At 40.9% G+C, this 21,019-nt stretch overlaps 1 protein-coding gene across 3 annotated transcripts in view; it reads left to right on the top strand.

Annotated features, from left to right (window-relative positions):
• The first annotated feature begins 200 nt into the window (after positions 1-200).
• The window catches only part of MAP4 (microtubule associated protein 4), a 164,721-nt gene continuing 143,902 nt past the window's right edge, over positions 201-21,019 (top strand). Inside the window, exon 1 of one of the 3 annotated variants that reach the window (XM_052809362.1) lies at positions 201-344. The gene's annotated coding sequence lies outside the window, so the exon portion shown is untranslated. The remainder of the gene's footprint in view (positions 345-21,019) is intronic. The other 2 variants (XM_052809352.1, XM_052809343.1) reach the window with 2 other exon arrangements.

Below are 21,019 nucleotides of genomic sequence, written 5' to 3'. Positions count from 1 at the left end.
CCGCCCCACCCCACCCAGCGCCATAGCCCCTCCGCGCCGCACCCTACCCCGCTGCCCTGTCACTGCAGCACCGCCTCAGCCAGGCCCGCCTCCCCGCCCGCCCCTGCGCCGCCCGCGCTCGCGGGGATTGGCGGACGGCGGCCGCGGCGCGGCGCCATTGGCGGAGCGGCCGAGAGCCCGCCCGCGGCGCTAGCAGGGTAGTGCGCTCGGCGTGAGGCCAGCGGCTGCTCCGTTCCCTCCTCCTCCTCGTCCTCCTCCCCCGGCCGGGCCCGCAGGGGAGAGTGACACTGACCAGGCGGCTCCGTCCCGGCGGCAGCCCCCCGCGCCCCCCTCCTCCGTTTCTGGTAAGGGTCGCCGAGGGGGGGCTGGGGGCTGCCGCTGCGGGCGGGGAAGGGGCGAGGGGACACCCCGCTCCGAGCGGGGAGCGGGCGCGGCGCCCTCTGAGGCGATGGAGGGGCGGCCCGGCCCGGGCGCGGGGGGCTCCGGCCTCGCCCTTGTTGTAAGGGGGGGGGAGAGCGGGCGGCCTGCGGCCCGGCGGGGCGGTGGGGGGAAGCCGGGCTGGCGGGGGGGCGGCGGCGTTGGTGGGTCTTTTGTGAGGGGCGCAGGATGGGGGGGGCCCGGGCTGCGGCGGTTGGCAGCCGGCGGCGCGGGAGGGAGGGAGGGAGGGCGGGCGGGCTGGGCTGCGGCGCGGTGGGTGACAGGGGAGCTGTGGGGCTGGGGGGGGGGGGGTGGAGAGGAAAGGCCCGGAGCATCGGGAGAGCATCTGCCTGGCGAAGTTTGCGCCTGGGTCATCCCGGAGGAGGTAGGCGCTGCCGGGGAGAGTCTTTGTTTTATGGGGGGAAGAGGCTGAGGTGATCCTGGGGAGGGGGTGCTGCTCCTGCAGCTTTACTTTAAGCAGAGCTCTTCTTTCAGAGCTGAGTCCCCCCGCCCAAACGCATAGGAAAGGCGTTTTTTGTGGTCGAGGGCAACGCTGTGAATCGGCGCTTCTCGTTAGGACCTCTCGAAACTTTTTGCGACGTGGGTTTCCCCCGTCCTCCCCCGCCATCCTTCTGTTTGGCCAGTCTCCTTCCCTCCTTTATAAGGATTGTTGTGGCGTTGCATCAGGGGATATTTGTGCTGTAATTCGGTAACACAGAAGGGATAAGTTTTTGCAGAGTTGCTGCTGGCTCGCAGCTTGGTGCGATGGGTGTGGCGAGCGGCGTGGATGCGGCGGACTCGAGGCCTATATGGTAGCATTGCCCAGTCATCGGCAGATTCAAACAGCCATCTATTTATATAGATAAATAGATCCGGTTTCAAGACGGGCAAACTTCTTTTAGAAAGAGCAGTTGTAGTTATAAGTATTAAACAAATGTTTACCACAGTGTGATGTAAGATTGCTGCTAATAAGCTTAAACTTGAGACAGTGAAGTTTTTGGTTCCAAAGATGCTGTTCTACTGCCAAAAGCTATTTCCAAGTGTATCTTGCTGTAGGTAGTATGCTTTGTTGTAAACTCTGCCTCTCTTAGAGGGGTGTGTTAAATACCTGATCTGCGAACTTATTAAACCTGAGTTTATATGTTGGGTTTGGGGTTTTTTTAGGTTCTTCTTGATAACTCTTGCTTGGTTGCTCCCTATCTTATTTCTTTCCCCTGATTCCTGCAGAGATTTAACAAATAAACTCATTTATTTTAGCTTTTTTTAAAGTGTGTGGGTTTGTTTGTTTGTTTGTTTTTTAAAATCTGGAACCCTATATTCAATGAACTGTGTTCTTCCCAGCTTACAATTTCAGCAGAGTATCTGAAAGGCTTCTTGAATAATATAATAGACAACTAAGTACTTTCTCAGTAGTTCAGCTTGTGGAACAGCAAGCCTTGCTTGGTGCCTCTTTATGCCCTCTTTATGCAGGGCTCTGCTTGTGATGCTGCTGCTCTAGCTTTGTTTTGTAAACTGAAAGGACAGGACTGCTGGAGTTTTACATCTGTAAAGCTTATTTCCTCTTTGCTAGGGCTTGATTATTCCATCTGGTGGTGTATGTTTTACTGGTATTATATATATATATATATATGGTGCTGTTGCAGCTTGATTACCTTATCCTTTATTTGAGAAAGACAAATTGTAACTCAAAAATATTCAGTGTAGCAATACAATTATGATAAAAGTGATTATAGGTTGGACAGACCTCTCTATGTTAAAATTGTATTAAGTTTTTTTGTTTGTTTTTCCTCATGAGAACTGGTGAAATTTCTGATTTTCCTTTCAGATGCATTTTGGAGGATTCATGGGCTCGCTTTTTATTTATTTTTTATTTTTATCTTTCTTGCCCTTCTCACATCAGAAGAAATGGGCTTTTTCAGCTTTAAAAAGAGCTTAACTGACTTGCTGTTGCAACAGCAGCAATATCCTGTGTCTTTTGTTTTCTTTGGTGGTAATTACATGTTAGTGACAAATAATAAGCTTGAAGGCAGAATAGTTGATCTGTTTGAGTGTGATTGTTGACTCTAAAACTGAAGGTCGTGGATATTATTCAATCTGTGTTATGTGTCTCTGCAGAAATGACATCAGGGAAATATCAAATAATACAAAGAAGTGTCAGTGGTTTGGAGATCACAGCCCTGCAAGTTCAGCTAGAGCACAGTGTTGCCATGGGTACAGTTTTGTGGGTCACCCCTTGTTCCCCCTGAAGTCCTCAGATGATATTAGGAGAGGATTATGTCACTCTTGTCCTTAAAGAACAAATGGGAAGCCTGTTGGTAGTACACTTATGCCAGCGGATATGCACTGAAGCTTTAATATCTGACTTTATCAGATTGTTTCTTAAAAGCTAATGACTGTCAGTTTACGTGTTGCTGGCCGGTGACCCTCTGGCAGGCTCCGAGGAGTGCTGGACACCACGGCTCAGCTCTGGGAACTGCACAACCTCACCCTTGCAGGATATCTGGAGATCTGTTTTAACAAGTTGCCTAATTTGTCTGTGGGAAACTTTGAAGGTTATGAGTGGTGTGGTGTTGTGGGTAAATGCATCACTTTAGCCCTTGCCCGCTGCTTTGTATGAGTTGGCTGTGGGCATCATAGCGAGTGGAGCAAAGAGACCAGGAGGTGAATAATCGCGCAACAGGCTCCCATAAACTCTTGAAACCAACTTGGACTTACTCTGGTATCTGTGTATGCTGTGCCTTACAGTACCGGTAAGTGCCATTTAAAGATGGCAATACTAATTCTGAAGTACTTGGGTTTAGAGTACTCATTTGTTTCCCTTCCAGGGACACTAGACAGTTAAGTCTAGGTTTTAAACACCAAACTATTGCTTAAACTGTTCTTTCTGTCATAATATTAAACACCCTCCACACTTCCCACAACATAAGCACAAGACAACCTGGTCAACAAATACAATGGAAATGGAAGCAACTTGGTTTTTTGAAGGGGCAGTAGGTAAGGCTGTGTGGGGGGTGGGACATGACTTGATTTCCAGTCTTAAGCTTGTTTTATGAAGTCTGATGAATACTCAGTTTAAACAAATGAAGTATGTTTTCTTTCTGGTGTTTGTAAAAGGGCTGACGCAGCCTTAATTTTAGCGAATGGAGCTATAATTATATTTGAGGTCCCAACCCTTGTAGTGTTTTAGTGGTTACCTCTCTTCCCTAGAAATAAATGAATCTGAGCCATTAAATCAGATTTGAATTCTTGCAGAGTTCAGGTCTAGTTTGGACCCATCCCTCTTAGCACTGTTCTTGCTCTCATGTACTATTCTTAAGCTTACCTCCTGTTTACTAAACTATCCATATCTTCAGCTAATAACTCAGTACTTCAACTACATTTGTCTCTATGTACATAGTGCTGATGTGCAGACTTCCAAATTTTGATATATGCCAAACTTATGACTAAGGGAAACCACTGGTCAGACAAGGTGTAAGTGTCAAGATGAATTCGAGCTACCTGCAATTCAAATGAAAGTGATGGTTACTGAGAAGCCAAATAATGTGTTTTGGTCCAGAAAAATCCCAAATAATTTATTTTGCTAGTCTGACATAGATTGGAAGATAAAATTCCAGTCTCCTCCTCGGAGAATGAAGAGTTCAAGGCACGTTACTCATCATGTTGCCAGTCTGATTGTAGACGGCAAAATTATATTTTGTGTATGTGCTTCTGGAGTTTCAAAGGCAAACTTGAAGAAGCTGATACTGCTCTGAAAGGCAGATAGTTATTTCCTGTAGCTTCGTATTTACACTTCCTGTCCCAACTAAAATAGATCAATCTCTTGCTTAGTCAAATGTCTGTGTATATGGCTTCCTTGTGTCTTAACAGTGCAATCAAACTGACTTTCTCTGTGCTTTTTTTTTTTCCTTGAAGGCAAATTAAATTATACTCAGCTGTAGATCAGAGAAATGCAGGGGTCTGTGATTACAGCAGACAGTATGGTGGCAGAACAGATTGAGTCTTGAGCCTGAGCCATCATCACTGCTGTCATCTGCTACAGAGAGTTCATCTCCTAGAAGAAAGGGTAGATGTACTTTGGATCAGGTTCTTGAGGAGGTGGCATAAAAGCTGGGTTGAACAAAGTGCAGCCCATGTGAATAATGCCTACAGGTAAGCTTGCACAGCAGGCAAACCCATGTTTCCCTTGTGATGAATTTCTCCAGCCTCCTACAACTCAGAAGCCAATTTCATGACTTAGTATTTGCACATGTAAAAGAATTTCTTGTGGGAAGAAAAGGTCAGTGAAATCAGTTGCTGTAGAAGTTATGCAGATTTTAACTTGGTAACAATGAGAATAAAATACTTCTGGCTCACACTAGTGCCCTGTGTTTCTCTTGGGGAGGCTTCTTAATAAAGTTTTATGTTAGAAATTATTAAATATTTAAGTTATTTAAAATTATTGGGAATTCTAACCCCAAAGGATTATGGACAGACATTAATGTGATGCTTAAGTAGTATTTAAGCTCTAGCACTCTTAAAAAAAAAAAAAAAAATCAGGATAGTGCTAAGGGTTTGACAGAGTGGCAGGGAGGATTTGTTCCCAAACAAGATTAGTCTTAGACTCCTCTGAATAAGTTGTTAAATTATGTTGTCATACAAGCCTATATTTTGTAAATGTTGGTATGCTTGATAGCAGAATGTGGTTGTTGCTGTAGAAAATGGGGGAGACACTGTGTTAATGGGAAGTGTAAGTCTACTACCTAGGTGAAAAATGGATGTGTATCTAAATGATAGTATATTCAAACTCCATAATACACATTCTTCCCTTGAAATATCTGCTGGAAGGTGGGAGGGCGGTGGGTTATTTATTCTGTTGCTGTGCATGTATCCTCCCCTAGAAATAGTGAGGGAAGGGTCTGATTTCTTCCCTGCCTACCCAACCTCATCACTATTAGGAAAGGCTATTTCTTGTTGCTCTTTTAATCCTTGCCTGGCCTCTTAGAATTTTCCTCTGAGAGAGTGGCAATCGCTGAAATATAGTAGTTCCCCCAAGGAGTAGCAAGATACTAACTGTGATAAAGCCAGCAATGTCCCTGTGATTTGGACAAAACTAGTTAATAAAAAAAAAAAGTTGTAGTTGCATTATTCAGGCAGCTTTGTGTAATGTAATAGGCCCTGTATTGGCTTTCCTTTGCGAAGGTTATATTTCCAGTCTCTTGGAGCAGTAACTTTTTTTGTAAAGAGACTTTAGTGTAGACAAACACAGGTCTGAAGTCTTTGTACCCTGCCCAAAATGACTGTTGGCATGGTGGAAGATTTGATATGTGGGTGGAAATAAGGTTAAGTATTAGGTATATCCTTGCATGCTGGATGACGTGACACACATGGTGTAGCTGGAGATTAAAATGGGATGAGCAGTTCACTCATGCTGCATTCTGGCTATCAAGCTACTCGTGTAGCTGCAGGAAGCTTCTAGGAGAAGTATGCAGTTAATCACATCCATTAGCATGATTAAAATCCTGATTAGCCTGTGTCACTCACTCCCATTTTCCACCTACACTTCGCCCCTTTTATCCAGAGTATTTGCAAGTATGAGCATAAGACAGACTGAGAACAATGCAGGCTCAAACCCAGGGGGTCGTCACTGGGCTTTGAAATGTATCAAATTAATTCTGGGCTTTATATTGTTGTAACAGGCAAGTTCTTCAATAAGCTGTACAGCTGCTGTCTGAATGTAAAATCTTAAAAATCAGCCCTTCACAGATAGAGGATCCTCAGCAAGATTGTCAGGAATCCAGTTGAACATGAAGTAGGCTTGTCTTGCTAGTCAGTCAAGTGTTCATAGCTTGCTAATGTTTCATATCTAGTACATACTAATGTTTAAATTTTAATGCCTCTATCCACATTTGATGATGATCTCTTCATGTTGGTTGGCATGTTGGATCAGTGCTGTCCTTGCCTCTAATAGCCAGGGCTAAAATGGGCTGGAGAGTGAGTCACACGTGGATTGTAATTCTATGGAAAGATGAACAGTTTTAGGCTGAAATTAAGGTTAGGGGAACTGCTTGCAGATAGGCTGGTTGGATTTTGACAAGAAGTGGAAAAAGCCAAAAAGGGGGTGACTTTGTAAATTCCTTTGTGCAAAACCTCTCACTTTTTAAAACTTTACTTGCTGGGGAGATACTGTACATACTAAAGCTAGATCCTTTTGAAAAAGCAAGCCTCTCTGAGTATTAGGTCATACACTTCCAACACATTCCCGCCTGGGAGTGAGTCATTGTTCCTTTTGTAAAATTGCATTAGAGCTACATCATCCTGAAAAGCTGTTTTTCAGCTGAATTTAGGGTGTTGACACTTGCTTTAAACAAAGTTAAACTATGGGAGCATTTATCAGGTGAATTTCAAAGTATGTTTACATACTCTTGAGTTACGACTCCTGAAGTGCTAGAATATGAGATCAATTCATACTTGTTGCTGAAAACCCTCTGGTGCTGGGGATGCTGCTTTCTGAGTGTGCTGGGTTTCATTTCCCCCCCGCCCACTGGGTTTTTGAACCCTCAGCTCTCAAACTGAGGACTGTAGCAAATACGTACCTGTAATTTAACTGATGTTTGTGAAATGCTTAAAGTCCTCTGAAAGGGGCAGAAAAATATGCATGTGCTTTTACTTGGGCTTATTTCCTTTTCTTCCCTCCCCCATGTCACTTGTTTCTTGCACTAACTGTGGCATGTCTAACTCTAGGTCTTTGCTGTAGATACTCTGGCAGTTTGTCTTTCTAGGAGCGCAATACTGAGAGTTTGTTTCCATATTATGGCTTTTTTTGTCCCATAACAAAACTGGCTTGAGGTTCCAGCCTTCTTCCATGTTGCACTTTTTTATCGTGCTGTTATGCCAACGTAACTATCCATGCTGTAAAATGGGTCGGTGATCAAGTGGGATTTCTAGAACTATTTTTAGGAGCTGCATCAATTCTATTAAAGGGGAAGGAGAAACAACTAGTTGGAGAAGGGGATGCCAAGTGTACATCAAGCTGGCTTTCTATTGGGGAAAATGCGATGGAGAAACACTGTCAGTGGCATGACTGAATGAGAGCAGTGCAAAGCATTAAGGCTTGGGGATGGAAAATCCAAACCCAAACCATACATACCTTGGATTGGAACAGCTTAAGCTGCCAGGCATGCCAGGATGTTAATGGAAATCTGAAAGTTGTGCTGTAGTGACAGTTTTCCTTTAATCCCCTCTGGAAAGTACCATGCATTTGCTAAGCATCTAGCTATTAGTAGTTTAAATTTGACTGGGTTTCAGGCACGCTAAGAGGAGGAGGTCTGCCGTTTGGTAAAGGGCTGCTTATTGTGGGTTAGGCTAAAGGTCCACCTGGTCTAGTAGGTGCTCTTGACAGTGACTTAGAGATGACTGCTCAGGAAGCTCGCATGTGCTCTGTTCCCATGTGAGTAAGTATGGCTTGAGTAGTCCTGTGAAATTATTAATGGTGCTATATCTGAAATGCTGTTAGAAATATGGAGGGAAAACCCTGTTGCAAACAGTAGCTTACAGAAAGCATTTTTAAGCATAGTTGTTAGCACTGCTTATAGCAGTTCTAAGTGCTTAATTCCTGGCTGTAACCTGATTACTCTCTACACTAAGGTTCCCTTTCAGTTGGACTGAAATGGTGTTAACACCAAACACACAAATCTCGAGATTGGAACTTTTTTTGTTGTTGCTGATTGGGGTTTTTCCTCTCATCTCTTTCCAGGCCTCCTCTTGGTGTGTTGTGGTTTGTTTTTTTTTTTTTTTGTGTGGGTGTGTGTGTGCACGTTTGGCTTTTTTTTGTGGTGTGTTTTTGTTGTTTTGCTTTTTTAACCTTGAGTGTTGTGCTTCTCAATCTTCTGACTCTGTAAAGACTGTTTCTCTATTGCAGTTTTATTAAGTGCAGTGCTCTTTTTAAAGATGCTCCTATGCTTATCTGCAGTGGTCTTAAGGAATTTCAGAACAGTTTTTCTGCTCTTCATACGTAACTAATTAATAGTAATGAAAGTAACTGGAAACTTCAAAACTGTGGAAGAGCAAAGACAAAAATCCATAAGTCGGCTCCAGCAGAGGCTTCAAATTAGGCTCTGCAGACATAAGAGACAAAGAATGAGACAAAGAACTGAGTCACTGGCTCTTCCTTCCTTTTGACTTTTGTGGTGGGAGTGAATCGCTTTTCTTTTTGGTCATGAATCAAAGCAATTAGAAAAAAGGTTCTAGATGTTAAGAGCTAGACGATTCGTACTTCTTACTTAGCAGGAGCTGTTTTTTTAAAATGATTTTAAAGTGATTTAGATATGCGCTAGTAACTTAAATATATTTGTGTTAGGAATCCACAAACAGGTCATAACATAAGTTATTGATGCACAGCTTCAGAAGTATTACTTTGATTATAACTTCATATGTGCTAATGTTTTCTTTTATCCTTGAAAAGGCAGAGAGAAACCCCTGGAAAGAAAGGTGGGATGTAAAAGGAGACCTTTAAAATGATCTTGAGATTCTGGAGGAAATCTTTGTTCAGGACAGCAATTGGTATTTGTGATTTGAGTTCCTGCACTCCTGCTGAGGCTTGCAGAATGCAGCTGCTGAAGTGTAAGTTGGTTCCACCTATAGCAGCAGAGTTGGACAAAATGGTGGGACATCATCACCTGGGTGGCTGTAAAACTAGTAATCATTGTCATGGTTTAAATCTCACATTAAATGCTTTTGGGATGATGTGCCATACTGCTTGTCACCCAATATATGTATCGGGTGGTACTACTGTGACACCTTAGTGATGGGAACTCTGTGTAGGATACTGGGGGTGGCTGAAGCTATATTTTATGTAACAAATTTTCATTTACATATGAAGCTACCATGTACATAATCTGCAGTGTTACTTTTTTCCAGGATGTCTTTATGCTTAAAGCATATAGATTATTTTTTCTCAGACTGTTTTTTAACCCATTTAAGCATTTAGAACATGAGAATTAAAGGATATATCCACCTTGTGTTCCGAGGACTGGATTTTTTTTTAACTGGTCTTTTAGGTAAAATGTACTACTTTTTTTTTTTTTTTTTTTTTCATTGGGATTTGGACAGAGCATGTGGGGTGATAGGATCAAGTGTCACACTGGGGATTACATATTTGTCCTGGAATGACCCTCTTAGTAGCTTGCATTGGTGTAATTGGTGAATGACTGACTGTATTTATAGGGATGTATATCTGTATTAGCACTGGTTTGATGTAACCCTAGCTTATTTACTTTTGGTCCAACCTATTTTCAGCTTGGGAATTCACTTTTTAGGGGAGAGCCTATAATTTGCCTCAAACTAGCATTTTCAGGCTTATATTTCCCCTTAAGAGTAATGGTGGTTTTACTAGGAATAATAGTTCTACATCTGAATGTAGAAGAGTATTGTATGGCACTGTCTGGTTGCTGAAAACCAAAGTTGTCCAATAAGCTGCATATTTATTTGAGACCTGTGGATGTTAATGGTGTTTAAAAAAATTGGATCAGCTGTTCTTTTGTTCCATCAGTAGTCATCATCTTGTTCTTAAAACTGTAACAACTCTAACTCATGGTATTCTATTTTGATGTGTTGTGTTCCTTTGCTAGCAGCTTCTATAAGATTTCACTCTCCTATAATGAATAAATATGAACTTGAAAAAGTTGGGGAACATAAAGAAACTCCTTGCAATTCCAAGCTTAGTTTTTTCCAGCTAAGATTTTTAACTTGCCAAATTACCTATAATGGCTGGTATTGCTAAAAGACTTAACCCTGTGGGCACATCCTTCTATACTCTAAACATAACTCTTGCAGGATCCTCTGCATCCAGTACTGGTGATTGCTGGAATGGTAACTTCACTAGGATTTTCCATTTTAATCTAGTCTGCAGTTCCCAGTGCTCATCTGCAGTTAATGCATGCTCCTCTCTGCTGGCGGAATCTCCTAGAATCACATTCAGGTAATGATGAATTAGTAAATGGTTGTGATTCACTAAACAAGAAAAGCCGAATTTGTCAACTCGCAGCAGATAGCCACGTTGTACATTAAATCTCCTTATGCATTTGACAAAGGCCTTCAGTTCTAAAGCATTGATTTGTTTTGGTTTTTTTTTTAATTACCACGAGCTGTGTTTGTGCTACGGGTTCTACTCTGCTACCTTAATACTGCTGTGCTCCTCTCTCCATTTCTCTATTCTTTGCATCCGTATCGGCCAAACTTGCATGTGACCTATGCTGCTGTCTTCCTCCCTTATTTGTGTTTCTTGCCTACCAGATCCTGTTTATAGGCCATCTGAATGTATTGAATGTAGGGTGGTTTTCTATCTCTGGCTGGCATCAGCTGATGCTGTGTTGTATTTAAACATACTGCAGACTTCTTGATGTTTTTCCCCTGGGGAATTGACTTCCTGTGATAAAATGAGATTCCCTTTTAAAGTAGAGGTCCGTGGTTATATAATGAGAGTAGGAAATGGTCCAAAAGTGACACTGGGAGAATAGAAAAGTTATTTTGGTAACTGACTGTTAGACAGGAGAATAGGAAATATGCTTAGGGGTGTACTAGTAACTTGAATTCTCTTTGGAAAGTGAGAGGAATACATTTAAGGAATTAAGTGAGGGAGTGCCCAGGTCAGAGCAGCGGAAGGGAGGTTACGTTAAGGACAAAGTTGTACAGTGTACATCTAGGTTAGACTTAAAAGGTTTAACTCTTTCCAAACTACTTTTAATCTCCTCAATAAGCTGCTGTGTTGTTCTTAAGCATAATGTGTCTTCAAGTTTGAAGCTCTAACAGCCATGCTGGCTTTTGCTTTTTCGATTTGAAGATGTGAATATAGATTATTTTTTAATTTTTGTGTGTGTGTAGTTTTGTGTTCTTCCCACCCTCCCCCCCAATAATGCCAGACCAGGGAATTCCTTTCTTCCACCTCATTTTCTGTTGCCCCTTACCAGTATGGCACTCTTGCAAAGAACTACACAGTAGTCAGTCATTAAAACTGGCTTTTTATGCTCTTGGTAGGGCAATACTGAAATTTCTAAAGCAGATCACCTTTACTCATTAGGCATTGTTAAGAGGCAGGGATACAAACTCACAGGGAAGCCAACTGGTTTCTGCCAGGGGGTCACTAACCTTGCTGAGCCTTCATAGTCTGCTCTTAGATGGAGGAGTTTAAATTCAGTGCTGCATACATGGTACACTCCGTACTGTGACCAGCCGTTCTTGCAAGTCTGATGTTTGGATGGATTTAAACTGGAATATTGGTTGTGGTTTTTGTGTGAGTCTCTCTTAAAGAAATTTAAGATTTATTAACTCCAGATATTCACATTTTGTTGTGTAATGAGATAATTTTCTTTCTTGCTTATTGTGGTTTTGATTTGTCTTCTCTTATGCTGTTGTGTTTTGTACCAGTTTGTGTCTGTCCTTGCCTCAAAGGAGGAATGCAGGTGGGAGGGAGGGAATGAGACTACCATGAATTTAGTTCCCAGTCCTGTTTCTTTCTCTCCCACTTTCTCAGTAACCTGTGCTAAATCATTGAGCTTTGAAATAGTGCTGGATGTTAAAATGTCATCTTCAGTAAAATAAATGGGGGAATCTACTTCTCTTGTCTGTAACTTTGGTCTGATTGCAGATATGAAAAAGCAATGTTGTATTGTAGATAATACATTTATAGCTCTTGGGGGTATGTTCTGAGGTCAACATCTAGACTTTTGGCAGAGCTCAAGTATGCTGGTAAGCTCCAGGACATGGGGTACTCTTGAGCAGCGATATAATTTTGGCACCATTTAATTTTTTTCCGGTATAGAAGTGAAAAGGGAGATACTAATTTCTATAGGTGTAATAAGTCCATCTGTGAAATCCAGTTTGAGAATTACAATTTTTAAAGCCTGAAATTGTAGGTGTTGGCCAGCCATTCTGGAATCATTAGCTGAGACCATCCTTCTGTCTGTCTTCTAAAATCCTTTTCTTTGTCAGCTTTCTATTAAAGAAACAGCATTTGGGCAGTGGGAGGAACATATTGTCTGAGAGAAATGTTCTTGGCACAGTTGATTGGCTATCTTAATGCAAGCAATGCTCTCTGTCCTCTGCTAATAGGACCTAAATGTCCATTGATCATCCCAGAACTCCACTTCAGATGGTGTAGCTTGCTAAGACCAGATTCCCTGTGTTTACCTGGGATCCTACAGACAAGGTGCTCTCCTGTGGAACAAGGCAATGTATAGTAATGGCTGCCTTTCTGCAGGTTTGATCCTGAAAGCACCCTCAACTGCTTTTTGTCTGTGATATGCCTGTAGAAACATTGAAAATGCCCAAGATTGATCAAAATTAAAACTGTATTTCTTCCTTCGAGTCTGGGGTATGTTTATTTTTTCTAGTATGTAATTCATCTGTAGTCTTATTTTTCAGCAGCCAAATATGCTGACTCTGCCTGTTACATTTCCCAAATGAAATTCTCTGGCAAGCTTCACATCATCTAATATCATTTTGAGGTACTGATGTAATCAAATGGTTGAACGTGAACTGAACGGGAAATTATATAGTGCAAAACTTGCTCTTAAAATCTGTATGGAATTAAAATGCATTTGTTCTTTTTACATATTTTTACAGTAGGCATTTGTGGTATTCAGTAATTTAGCTTTTGCTCATTTTTTTTGATTGAAGAGATTTCTGATGTTGAATATCTTGTCTATTACATACAGACCATCTTGAGTAGTATTGTTCTCCATACTGAATTTTTAACCCATACCTTTAAAGAGAGGTAACTTCATAAGTGACTTGGAGGACCTACATTTTGTCCTTAAATTATTTTAATTTTCAAATTAAAGATCGTTGGATCTAATTATTTATGAAACATAAGCTTTGGATTAAGCTGAAAGATGTTACTGGGTTATTGAGAGAAGTCAAACTACAAAGGGAAGCTGTATATCCACCAGCTATACTTCTCCTTTACTGATATCTGACTTTTTCAAAGTAGTTTTCTTTCAGCAGTCCTGTTAATGCTTTAGATTCAAGCCTAACCTTTTTTGTGGGATTGGGGGTAGAAAAAAATGCTAGGTCAGAAGAATAAATGACATGTTTTGGGGGGGTGAATAAAAGCAAATAATTTAGCATGAACAGCAGAGGAGGAGGGCGAAGTAAGTCACTGTTAGTTATTTTGATTTTTTTTTTTTGTAAGTCAGCAAAACAGTATTACTCTCTCCACTTTTGTAGCATGAAAAAAAAAATGTAAGAACTACTGCAACAGGTCAGGCAAAAGGTTCATCTATGTGGACTTGTGCAGTAGCATGTTCTCTGTTTTGTCCTTTATTCATCATCTCATCTTCTATGCTCAGGTGAGAGTTAAGTGTGGGCTGTCTCCTCTTAACTAGTTGCACTGGAGCCCTAGGTGTTGATCAGCAGCTTTTGTACTGCAGCCTGTGTGTGCGTGAATCATGCGTGATTCTGTGGTGGTCAGATGTATAATACAGCTTCTTCAGAGTCCCTTCATCTACGTTACCAGTGCTGACCTATTGCAACAAAAATGCCTTTCGTTCTGGGAAGGCAAATAATCTGTGAACAGGCAAGTGCTGGTGTTGTTGAGGAAATAGCCCAGCTCTAAAGTCTCTATATCTCCAAATAAAAAAAGATTATCTTTGGTTACCACTGTTACCTTTGTCCTCTCAGCACAATTTATCACACTTGTAGCTTGCAGGTCACAGTAATCGCTCTCATGTCCCTGCTTATCTCTTCTGAGAGTTTTTCTTTTAATCTTTCAAAGTACAGGAGCCATAAGTTCTAGATTAAATGCTTTGTATTACACTTTTCAGAAGCATAATACCAAGAAAGGGGGGTGTATACTGAGGGGACCATCTTCATCTGCTAAACAGGGATGTGCAGTATATTTTTATGAAATTGACTCAAGTCTTACGGTTTTTAGTCTGGAGATGGCCTGTGAATTATTCTCTATTGTAGCTAGTTTTTATTAAATGACTTTTGTTAGTCTACTAATTTTTAATTTTTTAAAAAATTATTATTTGGAAAGAAAAAGTTTGTGTTCAAGAAGTTCACTGGATTGATCTGATTAAAGGCAGTCTCTTGCTTTCACGTTTCCTTTGTGTAAACTCTAGGTTAATTAAGTGACTCATTCATTCCGTCTAGCTAAAGCTGAAAGGCTGCAGAGGCGAATGAATTGCAGGCAGCAGATGCTTGGATGAAAGAAGAAATAAACCAACCACAGGGTGAAACTTTCTGAAGCATCTGTGTTTCCTTCTGAAAAGCGAGTTGAGAATAGACAGCCTGTGCCTTGCTAGAGATCTGCAGAATTGATCGTTTCATAGAACATAATCAAAGTTTCTTTTGATTCTTAAATACTCCATGACTTCTAGTTTTTGTCTTTGTTCTTAATTTCTGCGATCTAGCCATTAATACATGCCACTGCATTTTGCTTTGTTTCAGTTGTGTGTTATACAGTGGCAAGTCTTAATTCTGCATCCAGATTTCTTTTGCTTCTTGTGGCCAAGATAAGAATTCTTGCATGACTGGAATAAAATAACAGGGAAGATCTGGAAGGAGGTTCAAAAAATGGCATGCTCAGTTGCAGTGGAGTGAATTGGATGCTCAGGTGTCAGGAGCTGTGGGTTCTGGCTTATGTCCCTAGGAGTATTTCTGCTTTAATCCAGCAAGCCTCTTGCATGAAACACAGAAGCAGTTCTTGAAACAGAAGTCAAAACCTAGAATGCTTGGTTAGAAGGGGGATAGACAGACACAGTCTTGTTGGTCTTCCAGGGTTTGTAACTCATGCTTTCAGGCTTATGTTACCTGTAAAGGCTGGCCCTCTGTGCATGAAGTGCCTGTGGCAAATGTTTGGTTGGTAATGCACTTTCCAGAAGTGCAGATGGGTTTGAATGCTTTCAGGCTGAGGAGGAAATAGAACTGGGATCTCCAACTCCCAAGGTGTGGAGCCCACTTTGCTTAAAATGGGGATGCTGTAGATGCTTTGGTATTCTTTCAGCTTGATGCTGTTTGTGCATGTTTCATATGCTTGGGTATATATGTGGGATCAGTTCCTTTGGAGGCCTATGTGAGGATGCCAAACTTATGGATCCAGAATACACTGGATATTTGGCTTAATTATTTGCAAGTGTCCTTGCACAGATACATCATCAGAACTTCAAATGCTGAATGAAGTTTTGTATGGAGGACTTGGCTGTCTAGAGCCTATTGGGCACCGGAGCAGGCTACGTAATCTTTGTTGAACTGATGCTTTGAAAGTAGGTGTCTCAACTCCTCCAAGTTGAACTTCAGGAGCCTAAGAACAGTATTTGGATTTTACTGGAGGAAAAAAAAAAAGGTACTATGGCCACTACTTCTCCCTGCCCCCCCCTTTTTCTTTTGTTTTCTTGCTCATTTTTCAGCAAGGGTGCCTTGCGCAGTAGCAACCTTCTCCTTCCATACTGGTATATTCTTCTTTTTCTTCATCATGAGGCCAGGTATGGGCAGTTGAGAATATTTTCTCATTGCTTTTGGAATAAATGCAAAGCATAACTGAAGTGATGTTGTAGAATCTGAAAGTATTTCTTCTTTCAAACACCAAGGAAAAAAAACCAAACAAGAAGCCCCTCCCAAACCCCTTTGATACTTGTCAGAAGTCATCCCCTTATGATTCTAATAATTTGGCTAAAAAATTTAAAAATGTTTTACAAGCATTCTAAATCTAAAGAGGTAGAAATGTAGGAGGAAAAAAAAGGAGGGGACGGCTACTGAATATTTTCTGAATAATAAAGTGAACATTTCTGTAAAACATCTTCCTTACTAATTAATCATAAAATTAAGCTAACTTTCTGAAGTACAACAGCATGTAACAAAAAGCTTTTTGATAAAGTTTGCTGTTGGGAATGATCTCATCCTAGTGACCAAGCGGTCACTGTGCAATGCTCTAACTATTTGCTGAAACAAAAGTATGCTGCATCGGCTGACCACTGAGTAATCTGTTTGGTTGTGTTGGAGGGAGCTGTGTGTCTGCTCAGATGCAGTCATGGCACGGTAGCAGGTAGGAGATGCTGTCTATAGAGCTTTTCACTTCAGTTTAGAAACAAGAGCTAATCTTCGAGGGGGGTTAAGCAAGATCTGCTTCTTGTGAATTTGATGTGCTTATTTTTCTGGCAATCACATTGATTTTAAGACTCTATGAAAGATTTAAATTAAAAATTATACAACAGTGATCCCTAGCTTCATAGTTTTAAGTTATTTATTTTAAAGCTTAGCACAGTGAATCAATATGCCTTCTGTATTAAATTTGCCCAGCTGTATTTTTGCAGTGAATTTCTGTCTTGCCAGAGTAAGAAATGAAGGCATCTCTTAACCGGGTTAGAGCATTTACCTAACATACCCTTTAGATTAACTTTGTCACAGACTTACACAACAAAAACATTCAACAACTCCTGTGCTACTGCGTAGTAATACTCAAGAGTAAACCCCAATAAGTTCACTATTAAATATTGGCTATCAGTGTATTCGTGCTGCTGAGTGAAGTCCTCTGGCCTTTCGAAATGAAACCGTTGAAAGGAGGACCCTTCTCCCCCTCTCCCCACATTATGTTGCTGTGTGCATGATTAGAGTTTGGGTATGAGATTATTGGCTTTCAGTAAAAATTCTGGAAACAGTGGGATTTTATTTAGTAGCGCAAGCTACTAGAAGTGGTTTGTGGTGAAATGCCATGTGCTTTCTACCTGTTTCTATTTTTAAAATTATAAAACTGTTGCTTTAAAATATGCAGTTGATTGAAAAAATTGTAGTAAGAGCAAACCCCAGCTATTCAACTTCTGTGATTCTTGTGGGAGCTGACAGTTTTATCTGTCTCGCTTGCTGAGTTAGAATTCAGTAAATCAAAGCAAGTTTGATTCATTATAAGTCAACTTTAAAAACCAGAAGTTGTAGTAGTCATTGTTTTTGTTCTTTCAGTTTCTCACCCCTACATGATTATTTGTTGTCCTTGGATGCATTGTGAACTGCATGTTGGTTCCAGTTTACAATGCAGTATCTGTGTGTAGAGGGAGCTGAAAAGTATGGAGTCTGCTGAAACTGGAATACAAATATTTTATTTCTGTCAATTATTAGTGAAATGCTGAGAACTGTAAAAATAACGGAATTACATATGAGAAAATGTATTATACTTGTCTTCCTTTTAGTTGGAATTTGTCTTCAAAATTACTAATTAATTCTTCCATAATTTTAGAGTCATAACAGGTTCTAAATCTGAACACAGCAAGAGTGACTACATTTCACCTAGATGTTGTTAACCTAAAAATCCCCAAACCCTGGGTGGCATAGGAACAGAGCTCTTTATACAACTTTCTGTTTTGTTAGTAGCTGTCAGGCATGTTGCACAGGCCAGTTTCACTGTATTCCCACCTCGTAGTTACGTTTCATTAGTGGTGAACATGACATTTGGGAGTACAGCCTGTAGCTGCAGGGTTGCTATTCACATACTGGCCTATGGAAACAGCAGACAGTGAAACAGCTTTGTTGGATTTTGCCAGTGAACTTTAAATATTAAAAAACCCAACAAAACCCAAACTGCAAACAAGACCAGGTCGTAACTAACTCCTACAAAAGCCAGCCTCACATGTTTAAGCAGAAGTTGGTGGCCATGCGTGCCATCTGCCTCAGCGCCAGCCTCTGCCAGCGCTTTGTGCGGGCAGAGTGAGCGGGCACGTCTCTGCACCTGACCATGTCAGCGTACTCCTGGTTTTATTTTGAGCTGGTTTAATGGCCAGTACAACTGCACTATTTTGTGGCTCAGCCAGGAAGCAAGTGAAGTTGTGGATGGACATATGAAGAGCTTTTTATTTTTTTCCTTTTCTGAGCCGAAAAGGTTTAAGTTCAGATTAAAAGGAGGATGGTATAATTATTTTTTTAATTGGTCTTTGCAGTAGGAACCTACATATTAAACTGACAAGCTTTTGTGATTTGTTTAATGAGCTGAGCTGGCCTGAGAAGCAGTTGCTCAGCGATCTCAGCACAGGAGAGTGACAGGGATGTGCAGCTGGGGTCAATGCTCCTTCTGGTTGCAGTGCAAACCTCAGCTATTCTGGGACTATCACCCCAAGTAACTTACCTGTGTGCTTGAGCAAGACTAGGTACTGGATTCGAGGCCCCTGTATGGAGGGAATTTTATTAGAAAGTTCTATTTTGGCACTGGAGCAGCTCTTAGGATTGTTTTGCTGATTAGTTGGGGCCTTGCTATGCTGAATAAATGACATGTCGAGTATGTGTGCATGTCCTTCCTCCAGCGTGTAGGCTTCTTGTGCATCTTGTGGCTCTGCAGAACTTTCTTAATTCCAATAGCTGTGAGAAATAGAAATCAGATGGATTAAGTATAGTGCTGGAAACTAGTTTTACTGGTATATCTGAAGCATTTTTACAAGGGAATTTTTTTCATTCAGCCATAGTACAATATTTACTTTATTCATGTAGCTTTTGAGTTCTGAAGACATTATTTGATATTTTTAAGGCAATAAATCTGTGCATTTATTTACTTGATTGTGATGTAAAGGAACGCACGTTGTACTGCTTTCAGTCTTGATGGGGAAACTGCTGCTGATCTTGCTACGTCTTTAGAGCAGATATCATGTTCCTTGATAAGCACAGAGCAAGTAACAGAAAACAGTTCCTCCAAGCTCCCTTTGTTTAGTGTATCATTGTTGTGATAACACAGACAAACTGACACTGCTCCTCTGCCTTCACCAAAATAAAAGAGAGTCTGTGGGGGAAGAATCTTCTAAGATGCTGAGTCTCTTGCTTCTTTTTTTTTTTTTTTTCCTGCAGTTCTTCTCCATCTCACTTTTTATTTACTGTGACTGAGTAGCAATTTGCAAAAATGCAGCAAAAGAAAAGTGCGTGAGTTTCATGTCCACAACCTCTGACTGGTTTTGCTGTGACCATAACTACTGATAGGTTTTTAAAAAAAAAAATTAAAAATCATGTTTAACAATGCATTGCAGTGTCTTAGGGCAGGGTAGAGTGAATGTTGGATGAATGGTCTTACACTGTGGTGCTCTGCTCTGCAGCCATCTTCTGCAGGGTATTATTTAAGAGCCTATCTGTGTCAAATACACCATTACGTATATTGTGTCTCAGATCTTGAAACAATTTGTTCATCTGTTCTGGTTTAACACAGCTGTCTGCACCTTGTTGCAACCTGTTGTCATCTGATGTTGGGTACTAAGACTCCATTCCACTTTTTCACGCTGAATTGAACAAATCTGTTTTTGGAGGCAGTTGCATAATGGGAAATTAGTGTTGTTCTTCTGTTCCAGTTAATTTTTTGTTAGCTTTAGAAACTTTTCTTTAGAAACCTTAAATACTCTTCTACAGTTGTAAATCCTTCAGATGTTTATTTATCAGGTAATTTCAAGGCCAGTCACTTTTGACTTGAATTTGCTAAGGAGTGACGCTGTGTTTTAAAAACAGTAAAAGCCATAGTTTTGATGCAGAATATGTGAACATGTTCCAGCTCAAACCAAATGTTTAATCTGTTCGCAAGCTGGTATTAAATCTTATTCCGACTGCTTGGTTTTTCAACCCACTTCTAAAAAAGGGAAACTTACCTTTTTGCAGATTGACTTTGTTGTTGTTTTTTTTTTTCCCCAATCTGAGTACCAAGGACTGCTTCTCTTGGGGAGACACAAAAATTTCCTTTGTGGCAGGACTCTCTTTTTTTTTCACCTCTTACGGAAAACCCCAAAAGCTTGGGTGAGATGGGCTTCTTTATGCCTTGGAAATGTGATATGCAAGCTAAAAGGCAAATAACTAAATGTTAATGATCTTAACCCTATCTGGCTACACTGTTCTGACCTTTATCTCCCCTTCTTCCCTTTTACCAGGTATGGGTATCAGTTTCTGCTTACACCTTGCAGAACAAATCCACTCTTAGTTGCTCTGATTTTAGCTGGAAGTCTTAAATGTTGGCACTGTATGGTAAATAATGGGAGAATGTTTGTTTTCTTTTGTTCCCATGTACCCTCTTAATGCCCGAGTGCTTGCTTCTGTGAGTGGTAGAGAAATATATATGAACACACCTTTCTGTGTATTGGAGATCACTCAGAGCTGTCCTAACTTTCTAGCTCCGCCTAACCCGAGGTGCCAGCTCTAGCTTGGCCAGGTCAGTCAGGTGTTGTGCACTGTCCCCACCGAAGGGAGGTGAAATGATGTTTTGAGGTTTCTTGTGAATTAACTGGGGGAATGTGGGACATTCCATAGGTGACTTCTGCACAGCTGGGACCTCGATAAGGTCCTGGCAAAGTCTACGTGTAATCAGTTCACCATTTCAGTGGTTGTGGTATCTCAGGACACAGATACTGCTTGATTGTTGCAAATCTGATCTTTTCAATGTAAAACTTTTGGGCAACAAGTCCTCTGAAAACTTCTGGAATATAGTCATGTTCTGAATGGTCTTGCTTTTAAATGATTATAACGCTTTATATTGTGTCTGTAATGATTTTGAGTTCCATTAACTTTTCTAGACTAGAGGGCATCCTCTAACAGAAGCAGAGATTTTTATACTAGGTGAAGTATATAGTCTCTGTGCTACTGAATAGCCATGACTCCTGGAAAGGCTTTTTAGCTTGAAGAA

This window comes from Harpia harpyja, chromosome 1, assembly GCF_026419915.1.
Source record: "Harpia harpyja isolate bHarHar1 chromosome 1, bHarHar1 primary haplotype, whole genome shotgun sequence".
NCBI lineage: Eukaryota > Metazoa > Chordata > Aves > Accipitriformes > Accipitridae > Harpia > Harpia harpyja.
The sequence above is the reverse complement of the archived record's forward strand: the minus strand, read 5'-3'. Positions and strand labels throughout refer to the sequence as shown.